We start from the raw sequence: 15575 nt of genomic DNA on the forward strand, positions 1-15575 counted from the left end.
GAAAAAGCTCAGCAGGCATTCAGACATATAATGCCCAAGATCCGTATTACTAGATACGCGTGTGGAATTGTAAGTACAACACGCAACAAAAGAACAATAACATTTTTGTAATTGACCAGAATCTAAGCAGGCCAGGAGCAATTATCCCTTGTAACTCTTGCAGCTCTCCCCTGTATGCTTAGTCTGAAAGTATATGATGTGTGATAGGTGAGCTAATTTAATGCTTTTGACTTATCGGCCAGGCTGTACTATGTTAATTTAAGGACATTCTAATTATATGCTCAGTAAATCAAATAAATTAATTTAAGACTGCGCAAGAGCACATTCCTACAGTTTCCTGGATTTTTTGCCGGTACTAGTTCCTTATATCTATAACACCCAAATTGTGTAACTCATGACAAATAATAAAAAAGTATGAGTGACATCCTTAGAATATACCTGCAGCATCCCACCCTCCTCCTGATGGAGCTGTGTGATATTTCAAGGAGAAGATACAGTCACAGTGGGTGCCTGTAAACAGTATTTCGCAATTTTTTTGTTTCTCGGAGGCAGGGCTATCATTAGGGATATTGGCATTTGGGCAAACAACATAAAAACCACCCCTGGCATCAGAGCGGTTTTATGCCCTGCACTTATCACCAGAGGAACAAGCAAGTGCCCCCTTTGGGCAGCTGCTCTCTGCTGAAACCCAGTACCAAGGCATTTATTGAAATCTATTTTCCATCCTGTGACCCCAAATTTAAAGAATCTAATCCCAGCTACACACTGAAATTATGAGACATGCTCAATCTCTGGTATTCTCACAACTAGCTGTCCTGACAGGCAATTTCAGAATTAATCACCACTCTCTACAGTTAGAAGGCACCAAATATTGATGGATTAAGGCAGACCAGTGACATAGGAATTATACATTCAATGCGGAACATGATTCCAGGAACAAATATTATATTGCGGTCTGACTTGAGAAATGTGCGAAACAAAATCAGTCTTTATTATTTAATATGACCTAAAATGTAGAGATATCCCATTTTGCATTAACAGGTTTTTAGAACTTTAGAATATAGAACTTTCCGGACTATTTATTATTTATTGTAATCTTTGAATCTTAGAATTCTACGTCTTATTTGTCATTTCTACTTATTGCGCTAAAGCCTGCTCTTGGCAGTAAGAATAGATATAGCTGATCATTCAGATAATAATTTAAAGAACAAACTTAAGGGAAAAATGGACGCGGTGAATCGCAGGACAGACACATATGTTTCAGGCCAAATGTATTGTTGAATTGTATTGCTGGTGTTTTGGTTGCTAAAGAAACATACGTATTTTTTTCTATTTTTTTGTTCTATTTTGATCACGTAGCACCCTGTGCTTTCTAAAAATAATTTTCCATCTTAGCATAGTTCTGTTAAATGTTACCTAAAACAGATGGTTACTATACCTTAACTGTGAGGCTTACGCTGCTTTTAAACCTAAAATGTGCCTGTGATGGGTTAACACATAAAAGATAGAAGGTATGTTGGCAAGGACAGAAAAAAGTTGTTAATCTTTGTCATAATTATTACCGAATCCGCTCGATTATAAGACGACCCTGATTATAAGACGACCCCCCAAAATCTGAATATTAACTTAGGAAAAAAAGAAAAAGCCTGACGACCCTAAAGGAAAAAAGTTTTACCAGTAAATGTTAATTCATGTAAACTATTTTTTTAAATAAAAGCTATGATTGAGAAAAATATTTTTTTTGTTTTTATTTCCTTGTATTTTCCAACCTTCCCCCAGTTACGCACATCTGCCCCCAGGCTTGCCACACCAATATGGCACTGTGGCCCATGATATGCCTTTTAACCCTCTATATGCCACTGTGCCCCATGGTATGCCTTTTGACCCCCTATGTGCCACTCTGCCTCCAGAAATGCCTTATACCACTATATCCCATTCTGGCATTTAGGGGGTTAAAATGCATATTATGGGGCATAGTGGTATATAGGGAGGTATAAGGCATTTCAGGAGGCAGAGTGCTCTATCAAGTGCCCCCTTAACGCCACTCTGCCTCCTGAAATGCCTTATACCTCCCTATATGCCACTCTGCCCCATAATATGCCTTTTAACCCCCTAAGTGCCAGAGTGGCATATAGGGGTATAGGGCATTCCAGAAATGCCCTATGCCCCCATTTAACACACACACACACACACACTTACCGGTGCTTCCAATTTCCTGCTGTATTGCCGGGGCAGCGGGTTGATGTCTCCTTCCGCTGCAGCCGGAAGGAGGTGGAGTTGGCAGCGGGGGTTTGTCTGCGTCCGTCACGCATACCTTCTCCGGCTGTCAGAGATCAGAGTTCCCCGCACCTCCTTCCGGCTGCAGCGGACGTTGTCTACGCGGATCGCGTAGACGTCAACCCGCTGCCCCGGCAATACAGCAGGAAGCACCGGTAAGTGTGTGTGGGGGTGTTAAATGGTGGTGGGGGAGACAGGAAGATCCAGGTCCCCTGCAGCGGTGCGGGGGATCTGGATCTTAGTCTCATAATCAGACCTCTATTTGAGGTCTGATTAGAAGACGACCCCGATTAGAAGACGAGGGGTATTTTTCAGAGCATTTGCTCTGAAAAAAACCTCGTCTTATAATCGAGCAAATACGGTATGTCTGACTTTTTATATCTGTTTAAATGTGTTAGTAATAAAGGGGTTAGTTACTGTACAGGCTACATGTTTAAAGTATGTCTGAGACCGGGACTGGAGCAGAATGGACCACGTCTGTATAAGTCATCATTTATTTTTGTACTTATAGAATAGCCTCAGGGTGTATAGATTTTATGACAACCAGGTTTTGTAGTTTAAATTGATTTTTCTCTGCCCTATTTTGAAAAATAAAGTTCAGAATTGTTCTCGAGCCATTTTGTGATTCAAGTTATTTATTGTTAAACATGAGCGGCACGTTCAACAATGTGGGTCAACAATCAATAACAAGTCCCAATCTTTTTTGAGCAGTCAGATTTGACATTTCGTCTAAACATGAGCTTGACTGCAATAGTCCAGTTGGGAATGAACCCAAAGATTTGCTCAGGTTGACTTGTGAGGAAGGGAGGATTATGAGCGAAACCCAAACCAACTAAAACACCTTTTTCCCGTTTGGAAGGATGCATGCGAGTGCTTTCCGTGTCTACCTGGGCGGTCCAGCTCAACTTAGGCTCAGCAAGTATACTCAGCAAACATTATGAACAGCTAGTTGTTTGCATACTAATGTTCAATAATAATCTACATTATTTATTCAAAGAGCTGTCATTCACAGTAAAATTAATGAAAAAGTGGCCGTTCCAATGTACTTATCTTCTAAATTCTAAATCCTCTAAAGTCTAAATTTCCCAGATCTGTCCGCTCCTTTTCAGGGCAACACTTGGGAAAATTCCCACACTCCTATGGTATGTGCCCTAAGGCCAGTATTTACTCAACAGGATTCACAAGATCACGTCATGGTAAAAGACAGAGCTGAAACTATTATAATCTTGGTATCTTTCCGATCCAACAAGTAAACTTGATATTTTTTTTGTGCTTTGCCTTTTACTTACATTATATTTTATGAACTTTAAAACATGATGCATGGTTTTTGTACTAATAAAAGTCACAATATTTTTTACCGAAAAACATTTTTCAGGAAATCAGCGTGATTTTATTTCAGCCAGTTTTATGTATGTTATGGTAACCGAATGTGATTCCCAGAATTCTGTTTCCACTAACTGAGAAAAAAACCCAAAACTCTGGAAACATTCCTTCTTTAGTACATTTAGTAATTAATGCTTAGATTTACAACCTCGTAGTGGGTCTTAAAATAAAATATGGTGCTTTCTACTATCTGCGACTGATTTTCAAGAGTTGGTGCTTAAAGTAGGGTAAAGGCAATAAAGTAGGTTAGATAATTCTTAGGAGCTACCGTATTTGCTCGATTATAAGACGAGGTTTTTTTCAGAGCAAATGCTCTGAAAAATACCCCTCGTCTTCTAATCGGGGTCGTCTTCTAATCAGACCTCAAATAGAGTCTGATTAGGAGACTAAGATCCAGATCCCCCGCACCGCTGCAGGGGACCTGGATCCTCCTGTCTCACCCCCCCCCCCATCATACACACACTTACCGGTGCTTCCTGCTGTATTGCCGGGGCAGCGGGTTGACGTCTACGCGATCCGCGTAGACAACGTCCGCTGCAGCCGGAAGGAGGTGTGGCTAGCAGCGGGGGTTGTCTGCGTCCGTCGCGCAAACCTTCCCCGACTGTCAGAGATCAGAGTTCCCCGCACCGGTGCGGGGAACTCTGATCTCTGACAGCCGGGGAAAGTATACGCGACGGACGCAGACAAACCCCCGCTGCCAACTCCACCTCCTTCCGGCTGCAGCAGAAGGCGACGTCAACCCGCTGCCCCGGCTGGAAGCACCGGTAAGAGAGGGCTAAGAGGGGAGGGGAGGGGAGAGTGTGTGTGTGTGTGTTAGTTAAATGGGGGTATAGGGTGTGTGTGTGTGTGTGTGTGTGTGTGTTAAATGGGGGCATAGGGCATTTCTGGAGTGGCGTTAAGGGGGCATTTAATAGAGCACTCTGCCTCCTGAAATGCCTTATACACCTATATGCCACTCTGCCCCATAATATGCATTTTAACCCCCTAAATGCCAGAGTGGCATATAGGGGTATAAGGCATTTCTGGAGGCAGAGTGCTCTATACAATGCCTTTTAACTCCCTTAATGCCACTCTGCCTCCTGAAATGCCTTATACCTCCCTATATGCCACTCTGCCCCATAATATGCATTTTAACCCCCTAAATGCCAGAATGGGATATAGGGGTATAAGGCATTTCTGGAGGCAGAGTGGCATATAGGGGTATAAGGCATTTCTGGAGGCAGAGTGGCACATAGGGGGTCAAAAGGCATACCATGGGGCACAGTGGCATATAGAGGGTTAAAAGGCATATCATGGGCCACAGTGCCATATTGGAGTGGCAAGCCTGGGGGCAGATGTGCGTAACTGGGGGACAGGTTGGAAAATACAAGAAATAAAAACAAAAAAAATATTTTTCTCAATCATAGCTTTTATTAAAAAAAATAGTTTACATGAATTAACATTTACTGGTAAAACTTTTTTCCTTTAGGGTCGTCTTATATTCAGGCTTTTTCTTTTTTTCCTAAGTTAATATTCAGATTTTGGGGGGTCGTCTTATAATCAGGGTCGTCTTATAATCGAGCAAATACGGTATTTATAAAATAACTCCGATTAAAAAAGAGCTTTTACATTGAAGCGAATGAATGAACGGCTGCAGTACACATATTTTTCATAACTAAAACTTGACATAACTACAGTTGCAATAGTCATGTTTAATCAATAATCTAATTTCGTCATTTGTGTTCATTAGGAACTTTTACCTAAAAAAAGTCATATGTGCAAACAGTTGCACATTTTGATTAGGGCAGTTGGTATGTATGCATTTTTTAAGATGAGATGCAACATGTTGAACAAGACTTTGTAGCATGTGTGGAGTCACAGTATGATGTCACCAGAGTCATAAATCTGGCAGGTGGAAAAACATTACCTATTCCTGGTTGGTAAATTGATATAATGTTTAATATTACCTTTACAAATACCGATCCCTTCAAATAGTTTATGTAAATATAGAAATCTCAAATGTCCACTGTACAGCATATTGGTGCCATGTCCATATTAGAAACGTGTTCCCAAACACCCTGTTTAGGAGGTTCCTTCTCAAAAGATCAGTTTGTTTTTTATTGTCATAACCTACAAAAGAAAGCCCCGGGGTTAGATACTTCATGCCTTGATGCCTTCAGTATGCACTGATCACTAAAAAAACATTAGTCACTCATTCATTGGCTGCTGACAGGGACTACTACCTAATATATGATGTAATATATGAGTATTGCGTTCCCATTTGGTGACCGTGATGTGATCTGTTGAATCCCCCCCAGATGGTCAAGAACCTAACTAGCTTGTGAGCGCGCCCATGCTCCCAGAACATTCCTACCCACACCCTCTGGCCGCTGAGTTCAGTGGTCTCACGTACACACAGTCGGCTTGGAAGCCTTGGAGAGAGGCAAGGGTGCCAACATCAACAAAAGGGAAATGTTTAGACGCTATGCAGAAAGGGTGAGGTCTTCAGTGTAACCTTAAAAACAAAGGTTTCAAAAAAAGGAATTGTAACGACATCATGAATCATGTCTAATCTTGTTGTTTGTGAATAGTCTGTGCCATTTCATTTTGTAAATACAGTATACTATAGAATATACGTACTGTGGCTACATCAATTCAGTATGATAAATATATCTGTATACATATATATGCTATATTCTGAAAATTCCAAGATTCCATGAAATAATCAGAATCTCATTGATATGTATGGAATTTGCCGCTAAACCACTTTTTTCACAATGCGGGCAGGTATTTGTATGGAATGTACACAAACCTTACTTCTAAAGTGTAATTTGTAAATCTTTAGAAAGGAGGGTTTTGAGGCATTTTGGAATAACCTTGTTCTGCGAGTTCAGCTGCATAGCACTTATTTGGGGAGAGGGGCTGTCATGTAGTGGAAAGAATACTTTGGAGTTTTTCAGGCCTGTGTAGTACTACAAATATGCGGCTTAATTTCCTTCCAGATGTGAGCGTATTCCAGCAATTTGCTTCCCACAGTCAAGCTTGTTATAAAAATATACAGTGTCAGTGTTTGAAATCTTGTTGCAGCATCGCTGGTGGGGAAAGGATATATTGGCAGAGATTTCTGATTTGCATCGATACCTGCTTACTAATGAGTTCATCCACAAAGTAGGACCAATTCATCTCATGGCCTTTTAACTTTGCTGCGTTTCTTTGGGGAACGTGTAGATAAAAACATTATTGCTTGCATGTGTCATGCCCTTAAATGGGAATTTTCCCTAAATGTTTAAAAATTATATGATGTAGACTACCTTCAAATTTGCCATTTCTGTATGTGATTAATGAAAACAATTGATTAGAAGAGGACAAGGCGAGGGAATGGAGAGGGAATTAAAATAGGCCCTTAAATCACATCTCACTCTCTTTGCCTGAACTGCCAGTGACTGTTCTTTTCTTTTGTCAAAATCAATTATATTTTTGTGAGGGACGGTATCTGGGTTGGGGCCATGTCTATTTTTTTTATGTCAGTATCAACTGAGAAATAAACGCTGCCCTGAGAAAAACTTGCTGTGCACTGCAGCTCGATCTAGCGAGTCTCTACCAAACAGGTCTCCTGGATGACTATGAAACTGTTAATGGGAACGTGGACAAAATCAGCAGAGTAGATGGGGTATATGAAACATTTTTCATACAGTACTACATGGATGGCGTGGCCTAGGGGAAAATCTTTATCCCTGCATATCTACTGTTATTTTTGTTTTTTGAACCCAAAATTGCAAGCTCTTTGTGGCCATTTGCTTTGAAATATATATTGTCAATTCACTTTACCTATATACCGTATTGGCTCGGATATAGGCCGCCCCCGTATATAGGCCGCACCCTAAAAGTTTGGTGCTTTTTTAAAGAAAAAGTTTTTTTCTTTAAAAAAGCACCAAAAAAACATGCTGCCACTCTGTCTCCCCCCCGAGATATGCTGCCACTGTCCTCCCCCCCGAAATATGCTGCCACTGTCCCCCCCGAGATATGCTGCCACTGTCCTCCTCCTCCCCCCGAGATATGGTGCCACTGCCCCCCCCAAGATATGCTGCCACTGTCCTCCTCCCCCCCGAGATATGCTGCCACTGTCCTCCTCCCCCCGAGATATGCTGCCACTGTCCTCCTCCTCCCTCCCCGAGATATTCTGCCACTGCCCCCCCCGAGATATGCTGCCACTCTGCCCCCCCGACTTACCAGAGCAGACTCCCGGGTGTCTTGCGGGGCTCAGCGGATGTGCCAGCACCGGAAGTTGTATACGCGTATTGCGTAGATGTCCCCCGCCGGCCCCGCAAGACACCCGGGAGTCTGCTCTGGTAAGTCTTGGGGGCAGAGGTAAAACGCATTGTGCGGACGGTCACCAGCTGCGGCGATGCCAGTAAACAACCTCCGCAGCCGGTGACCGTCCGCACGATGCGCTTAGACAACCTCCCGTGCCGACACCCCCCCCCGTGGGAAGTGCTGGCAGGGGAGGCTGTCTGAGCGTATCGGAGAGTAGGATGCAGGTCCCCTGCACCGCTGCGGGGGATCTGTATCCTAACCCCGCTGCCTGCCCGGGGTCCGGGACTGTATGTCCCGGGCGTCGGGCACTAGACCCCGAATATATTCGGCCTATATTCGAGCCAATACGGTAATATAAAAGAAGTCGCGTGGGCTTCCATGTAATCAATTCAGTCCTCACCTTTTCAACTTTGGCAAAAAACAAAATGGATGTTTCCTAGCAACTAACAAAACTCATTACCGGAAATGTCATGGTGTCTTCTCAAGGCATTAAAAAGCTGGAAAAATGCTGAAAAGAGGCAACTTGTTAATAAGATAAAATGTATCCCCAATTGTTAAATTACAGTCAAGTAATTTCAGAGCACAGGCCTTGATGTTACTTGGTAGAACATGTCTCCTCCTTACATATCTCTGTAGAGGCTTTTTTCTTTGCTTTGTGTTCAATGGAACTGTCTAAAACGTTATTTCACCGCCTTTACCAAAACTGAAGATCAACTTTCACTGGTGGTCAGCTGACAAAGTGCCATTTCTAACTTTCCATTTCGTCTCTTCGTCTATTTTCTTTGATGGCTTTCTTTAAGATGTCACAATTACATTATCTTACATTCTAAGCTATACTCTTGTAGTGCGTCTTCTTCCACTAAAGCAATTTTGTTCCCGTGTCTTGGGATTGCTTTGCATTGTTTCCTGCCTAACTGAATCATCTCATCTGCTACTTTTTTCTATCCATTTCTGATCTTCTAATGTTTCTCATAATTGTTCATCACATTCTCAACTAGCAAAAGCTGAAGCCAATCTTCCAAAGCAGTTGAGGTTATTTATTGTTATGCGAGGATGCTGATTGTTTTGGTCTGCTTTTTAATTAGTTTTCTTCTCTAGGTTTTTTTTTCTATCTTCAATGTAATTTCCAGTGAACCAATCAGCAATCATAGCTTCAATCAAATGGGTTACAGCCTGGAATCTAAACTATTCCACTTGCTGTATCTTCAAACCCTTGTCTGTTCTAAGTCTCCTCAACGAATAAAGTAAACACTTTGACACGATTCAGTGGTGAAAGGAATGATGAGTTAGAACCATGAGTTGGGGCGATGAAAAATTAGTTTAAAGAATAAAAACAAGAAATTTTAAGAAAGAACAACGTAAAACATTTGCAAAAAATCATCACTGCCTAAAACCATGAATATAAATCTAATTAAAAACACCTTACTATTTGTTGACTTGTGGACCGTTTAATGGTTTTTATTACACAGTAATATATTACAATCTGAGCAACCATTAGTGTTATGATATTAGAGGTAATGTGGCTACAAGAACAAGTATTGAGACTGGAAAGTCCTTAATGAGCCCCATACATTTCCACACTTATAATGCCTCGTCTAGGGCTTTTCTGCTTTACAGCATCGTTCTTGTCAATGTGTTGTGTTACAATGCTACCAACTACATGGGCAATGTTAATTACCATGTAGCGTGTGTGTTTTTTATGTTATATGTTGCATATGGTGAGTCTTCCTTCAAGATTGAATATTCATTTATTTTTCATTATTGTTTAAGACAATCCCTGCAACGTGCTGCATTGACTTCAGAAAGATAATTGTGTGGCCAGAGAATTCCTGGAACTCACATAGGACTGTGTCATGTATCATGTAGCTGTTGGGTCCATGCCATGGGTCACCTACTTATGAGTGTCCTGGTGTCCAACGTTCTTAAATAGATATCATTATGGAATGTTTAATGCTTTTGGCACCGTGAACCCAGCTTGGCTCCAAGTATGATTAGTAATGTGTTTCAAATACCACTTGAAGAGGTGGAGCAAAAGCGTAACCATGTGTGACTTACAGATCTGGGTGTAGAAGGGGACGCCCCGGGTCGTCTATTGCCTTGGCTAAATTTTGGTCAAGTGCTGCTTCTCAGATGAGCAAACGATGCGGAAGTGTACTGAAAATGATGTGGTACAGTCTCCGAGGCACCTGCAATCTCTGTATCCTTATTTAAAAGGGAAATCTTGCTTAATCAGTAAATGTCTCTCGCTGTGTTATTTTGCAGTCCACGTACAGTGATCTGTCAGACCTTCCTCCAAAGCCTGTCTGGAATTTGCAGTGCAAAGAGAACATTTTTATAACTTCTGACACTGATGTCAATTCTATTGTTTTTGATTTTTGGCTAATATGCCATATTGGAATTTCTAGATCTCTTTATACTGTTTGCTTTGCATTTATTTTGCAGTGAAATCTGAAAATGTTGACTTTACCTTTAATTTTGCATTGAATGCATACTGACCCAGCTATAGTAGAAAATTAGATTAATAAATAAATTTGTTGCTTACCTTGGATAACATTGAGAAAATCCAACCTAAAACACCCAGATAGAACGTTCTTAATACAGATAGAAAGTCAGCATTGCCCACATATACATTGTTTAGAATTTATACCGTGGTCGCTGACCACAAAATGGACAGGGAGGAAGGAAATGGTGGCTCTAAACAGGAGCCATTACATAATTACCCAAGCCACATAGTACGTTCTTTGTTTCAGCTACGTTATTATAAACTATGATTGAGTAAAAGCATTACTTTATCCCTGTGGAATGGGCTCCTAGATTTCTTATGGCCCAAAAACACTTGCAGCTGCCCCAGTTAATATCAATATATTTACTCTACTCCTGTTACTCTTCATCAAACTATTCCATTCAGCAGTATGATGCCTGAGCCGCCATCGGAACTCTTTGTGACCAGTACAGACCTAATGACAAGGTCCTCTACCTCAACCCATGCTCCTCCTGCCCCAAGCTCACAATGGGGGCCGATTATCTATTAGGCCCTAATACCCAGAAAGGACTGCAAGTGCATAGTCCTGGGTAGTGGGCCAACGAGTGGGCCAGCAATAGATTACACCAGTTGTACCACCAGAAGGTGACCCTATATGTTGCTGAATGTATTATAATTACCAACTCCTGCAACTCAACAATCCTCCAACCATCTCCTGTTTCTCCAAGTCATAAGTCACATAACTTGTAAGCCACCTGTCCCCCATATTTTCTGTTTGACTTGCTTGTCACTGTTTCACTTTTTTATTTAAATACGTTGATAACATTGTATTGTTATTGACAAGAATTCAAATGGAAATATTGCAATTGACTCTTGTTATGATTTAGACAAATGCTTTTGTGTTACTTAACAATGTAACAGCAGATGTTAACAAAAAATATTCTGATAAAAGTGTCACAAAGTACTCGCAGTCCAATTACGGGAAAGAAAATTCTATTTATCATATCCCTTGTGTTAATTAGAAGAGCAATATGTAACATAATTACCCATAAATTAATCTAGACATTTAGTAGCATGCCTATGCTTACACTGAAATTCTGATTCTGTTTAGAAATTTACCTATGAATAGCGGCATTCTTAGTACTTTTTGTTAAATTGCCATTCATTGTTGAGATGTTATGTTAAAAAAAATCCATAGAACATCAAGTAGAAATTATTTTGTGAAAGCATTTTCCTACAGCGAGAATTACATGTTTTACAAAAGTCTGTGAAAAAGCCACTCCATAAAGTATGATGGGAAACATGTTTAAAGTCTAATAAAAGATAACAAGCATAACAAGTATTTCAGTATATTAAAGATATCGCAACCCTTTCCAATCTGGCCCTGAAGGTGAAACTTTCCAATAATCAGCCTTTTTGTAATATTTTAAGTACCTGAATTATTACCTTTACACGACTGATCATTATTATTATTATTTATTGTTTTATATAGCACCATCATATTCCACAGTGCTGTACAGCAGGATATAACAAGTGATATATTACATAAACTAACATTGACTTACAACAGGCTTACTATCTAGATGATGACAGGATCATTTTAAGGCCTATGTCCTCTTTGTGGACCTTTAATCCTACAGATTCATGAGGATGACAGCACCAAAGATTGGTTTCAGGAATATGACAAGTAATCTATATATATCTTCCAGCTACTTTTTTGGAGACATTGTTATGCCTTAAATCAATTAAAAAGTAGTGTACATTTTTGTTTAAAAGTAATGCATTTCAACATACATTTTGGAACATTTACCATTGTTTGCAGGAGTTATCACATTCGAGGGTGGGGCCAGGGGGATATATTCCCCCCAAAATTCCTCAAACAGGCCATAACGTATTTTACATGATCTTGCGGTAAAAGTGATGCTCCTGGTAAAATGTGAAGAAAGGAGGCTCTGGACATGGTAAGGGGTTATGGAGATGTTTGTATGTATGTATGTATGTATGTGTAAGTGTGTATTGGCATGAGAGTGTATCTGTAAGTGTATGTATGTTACCATGAGTATGCATGCATAAGTATGTGTGTTAGTACGGATGTATATGTGTAATTGTGTATGAGAGGCAGTGTGTGTTAGCATGAGTGTGTATGTATAAGAGTATGTAACTATGTGTGTATGTTAGCCAGGGGGAAGGGGCCACTTGGCTTTACCCCAGAAGGGCAGGTGGCAGCCCTCTCATGATCACATTATCTGAAACTCTCAGCAACCACATCCTTTTTTAAATCTGGCTTTTTTTAAGACAAAAATTTTTATTTTTGAAATGTATATGTGCCATTATTAGTTCCATAGTTTATCTTAGAGTTTTATGATGCTATCATTTACAGCATTCGTTTATATCGCTGGATACTGTCAGTGTTGTTTGCACAGTAGTTTTCTCTTACAATTTTAGCACATTCACGCTGAGTCAAAACTACATGTAGTAAACTTAAAATAGTCTAGCACTGAGACTTAATGACTAAATGTCACCAGGAAAGATATACACCAGAATTGTGTGACAATAAGTTCCACTTGGTCGAAGCCCTGCTGGGAATTCCAGTCTATGTTCTGTTCTGTAAACATCATCTGGCTCTATGGTATACTGATGACATTTAATGTCCTGTTGACATTTTCCCATCTCATTACAATATGGACACATAAACTATAATTTGATGGTGAGAATTATTAATTTTCCCATTCCTTAAATATCCCTAGTTAATGAGATCGTTTTTAAATGAAGAATAAATACGACTCAATTTTATCTTGGGCTAATAAGGTTATACTCATTTTAATTAGCTTTCATTCTTAATTCCCATATGATAGGATATGAGCATACCTGGGAAGTCTCTCCTTTTGACCCGGAGTCTCCAGGTAAAGCTTCACCAGCTCTTTGGGTCATTCTCCTCTTTTTTCTGGTCAGGGGGAAAATCATCGTGGACTGCCTTTATTCTTAAATGCCGTCTGTAATATTATATGTTATATAAGCAGAATTCATGGGAACTTTCTGGGTTTCACCTGGAGTATCAGGGTAAAAATCTTTACCCCATGTCTCTGAGTCAAATTTCTCTTTCTCTGGGCAGGGGATTGTCATTTGGCCACGCCCACTACACACCCTCTTCCCCTCTTGCTTCCTGTCCACTTAACATTGTCTAGATTTTACCCCACCCCTATGTGTGACAAGTCCAACCTCCAAAGATGGCTAGCCCCACCCCCACATAAAGCCACTCCCTCAGAGGAGAGAGAGCCTACACTGGGAAGTATCCAGCTATGATAAGGAGGAACAAAAGAGTTTGAATGACCCCAGACAGGGCCGACCCAATAGGTTGCTGCTGGCTGCGGAGTCCTAAAGCATTTCTTGGGGGCGGCAAAGTGCCGCCTCTTCAAAAGTGCCACCTGGGGCAATTGCCCTGCTCTGCTCCATAGTAGGGCCAGCCCTGACCCCAGAATTTAATTTATTATTACTATTTATACCTTTTATTTATAATGACCCAGCATATTCTGTAGAGCTATTAAAACAAGGAGACAGTACAGGATTTATAATAGCCTTAAATTTGACAGTTTATTAATGAAATGTAACATTAACCCGTTAAAATACGCTGGTACAGAAGGAAAAGAGAATCGTGCTCTTGTGAGCTTACAATCCATTATTGAAAAAATGCTTGGCAAGATTGATGAACAGTTCCTGATATTTGCCATGCGATTGGCCAATATAATTGGAAAGTATAGGAATAAAACACACACCTGATTTCAGGACAAGTTAATATGTTTTCTCCAATGAAAAGAGGGAAATTACGGCTGAACAAAGATGAAAATGCTAAAATTGCTCTTGTCCTTTGTAAAATAAAAACACATTATTTAGAAGTTGGAAATGACAAAAGTATTTTAGGTTGATTATTTTCTTTCACCGCATTTTGTATTATAATTGTATTATAAATTATAAAATTTGTATTATAATTTTAGTTTCCTAACATTTTAGAAATGCTCCCACCTATGAAAGAGGAGCCCTAAAGCTGCATAGGTGTAACCACCTATTTGGTTAGTTTTATGTTATATTTGGGGGATTTAGCATGTTTTGAGAACCCCTAAGATTGCTATTTGGATTTGTTTAAATGGAAGAATGGTTGGTTGGTGAGGTCCTTCCTTGACAAGCAAAGGATATGAGCTTGTGGTTAAGATGGTAGTTCTGCCATGTTACTTTCAAATAAATTTAATACGTTTAATAAAAGCACTGCAGCCAATTCTTTCTCCAACATGGCGTGTGAGTTTTTATTTTCAAGGCAATCTGGGATGAGCCGCTACCCATAGCAAAGGTCATGAATCTTTCTGTCATCTGAACTCTTGAAATGGGTAGACCAACCAAAGCCTATAATTAAAGAGACAGCTCATCTTTATGCCCAGTGGTGGTATTTTGTCTCATCCCAAGTAGAGGTTTATGTTACCTGGCTAAATGATACCGTGTACGCAAGTAATTTTACACCTGACCTGATAATGACTTGCAGATATAGAACGTTAATGGGAGAGCCTTCTATTTTAAGCTTGAAACCTCTGTCTTACATGGAGCTACCATAGGTCTGAGTGTTAACATGGTGTCTAATGATGGCTGCCTTCAGGGAGAACTTCAATAGCTTCAATTCCCAAGACAAACAGAGACAGAATGTACCACAGAAACCATCCATAATTGTACACCTTTTAAAGATGCCTTCCCTGTTTATGCATTTTATCTGCAATGCTTACATGTTGTAAATGTTATGAACTGAAGCTTTTGTTGGTTGACGGCGGTTTCTTAACTAAAACTGTTGCAATATCACTTTGTACACTGGAAGAATGACATTTTTATTCTTTTGGTGAAGAGTGTCTTAGTGTCATTGAGGTGGACGGCAGCATAAAACCGGATAACAGGAAGAAATTATGATTAAGTTAAAGGATTGAGCTAAATTTAGCTCTTCCATAAATCCATAAACATTGAGGTTAGCAGAGATCAATTTTCTTTTTTTTTTTCTGCTTACGTGCATCGCTTCATTTCCGTTAGTGTATGAAATCATTGCAATGAAAATACATCAAATGGCTTCTTCTGAGAGTTGCTTTCCCTGCAGGCAGTTGTTGCATTG

Source organism: Sceloporus occidentalis, unplaced genomic scaffold (genome assembly GCF_023333645.1).
Source record: "Sceloporus occidentalis isolate IW3139 unplaced genomic scaffold, rSceOcc1.0.p SCAF_15, whole genome shotgun sequence".
Lineage (NCBI taxonomy): Eukaryota > Metazoa > Chordata > Lepidosauria > Squamata > Phrynosomatidae > Sceloporus > Sceloporus occidentalis.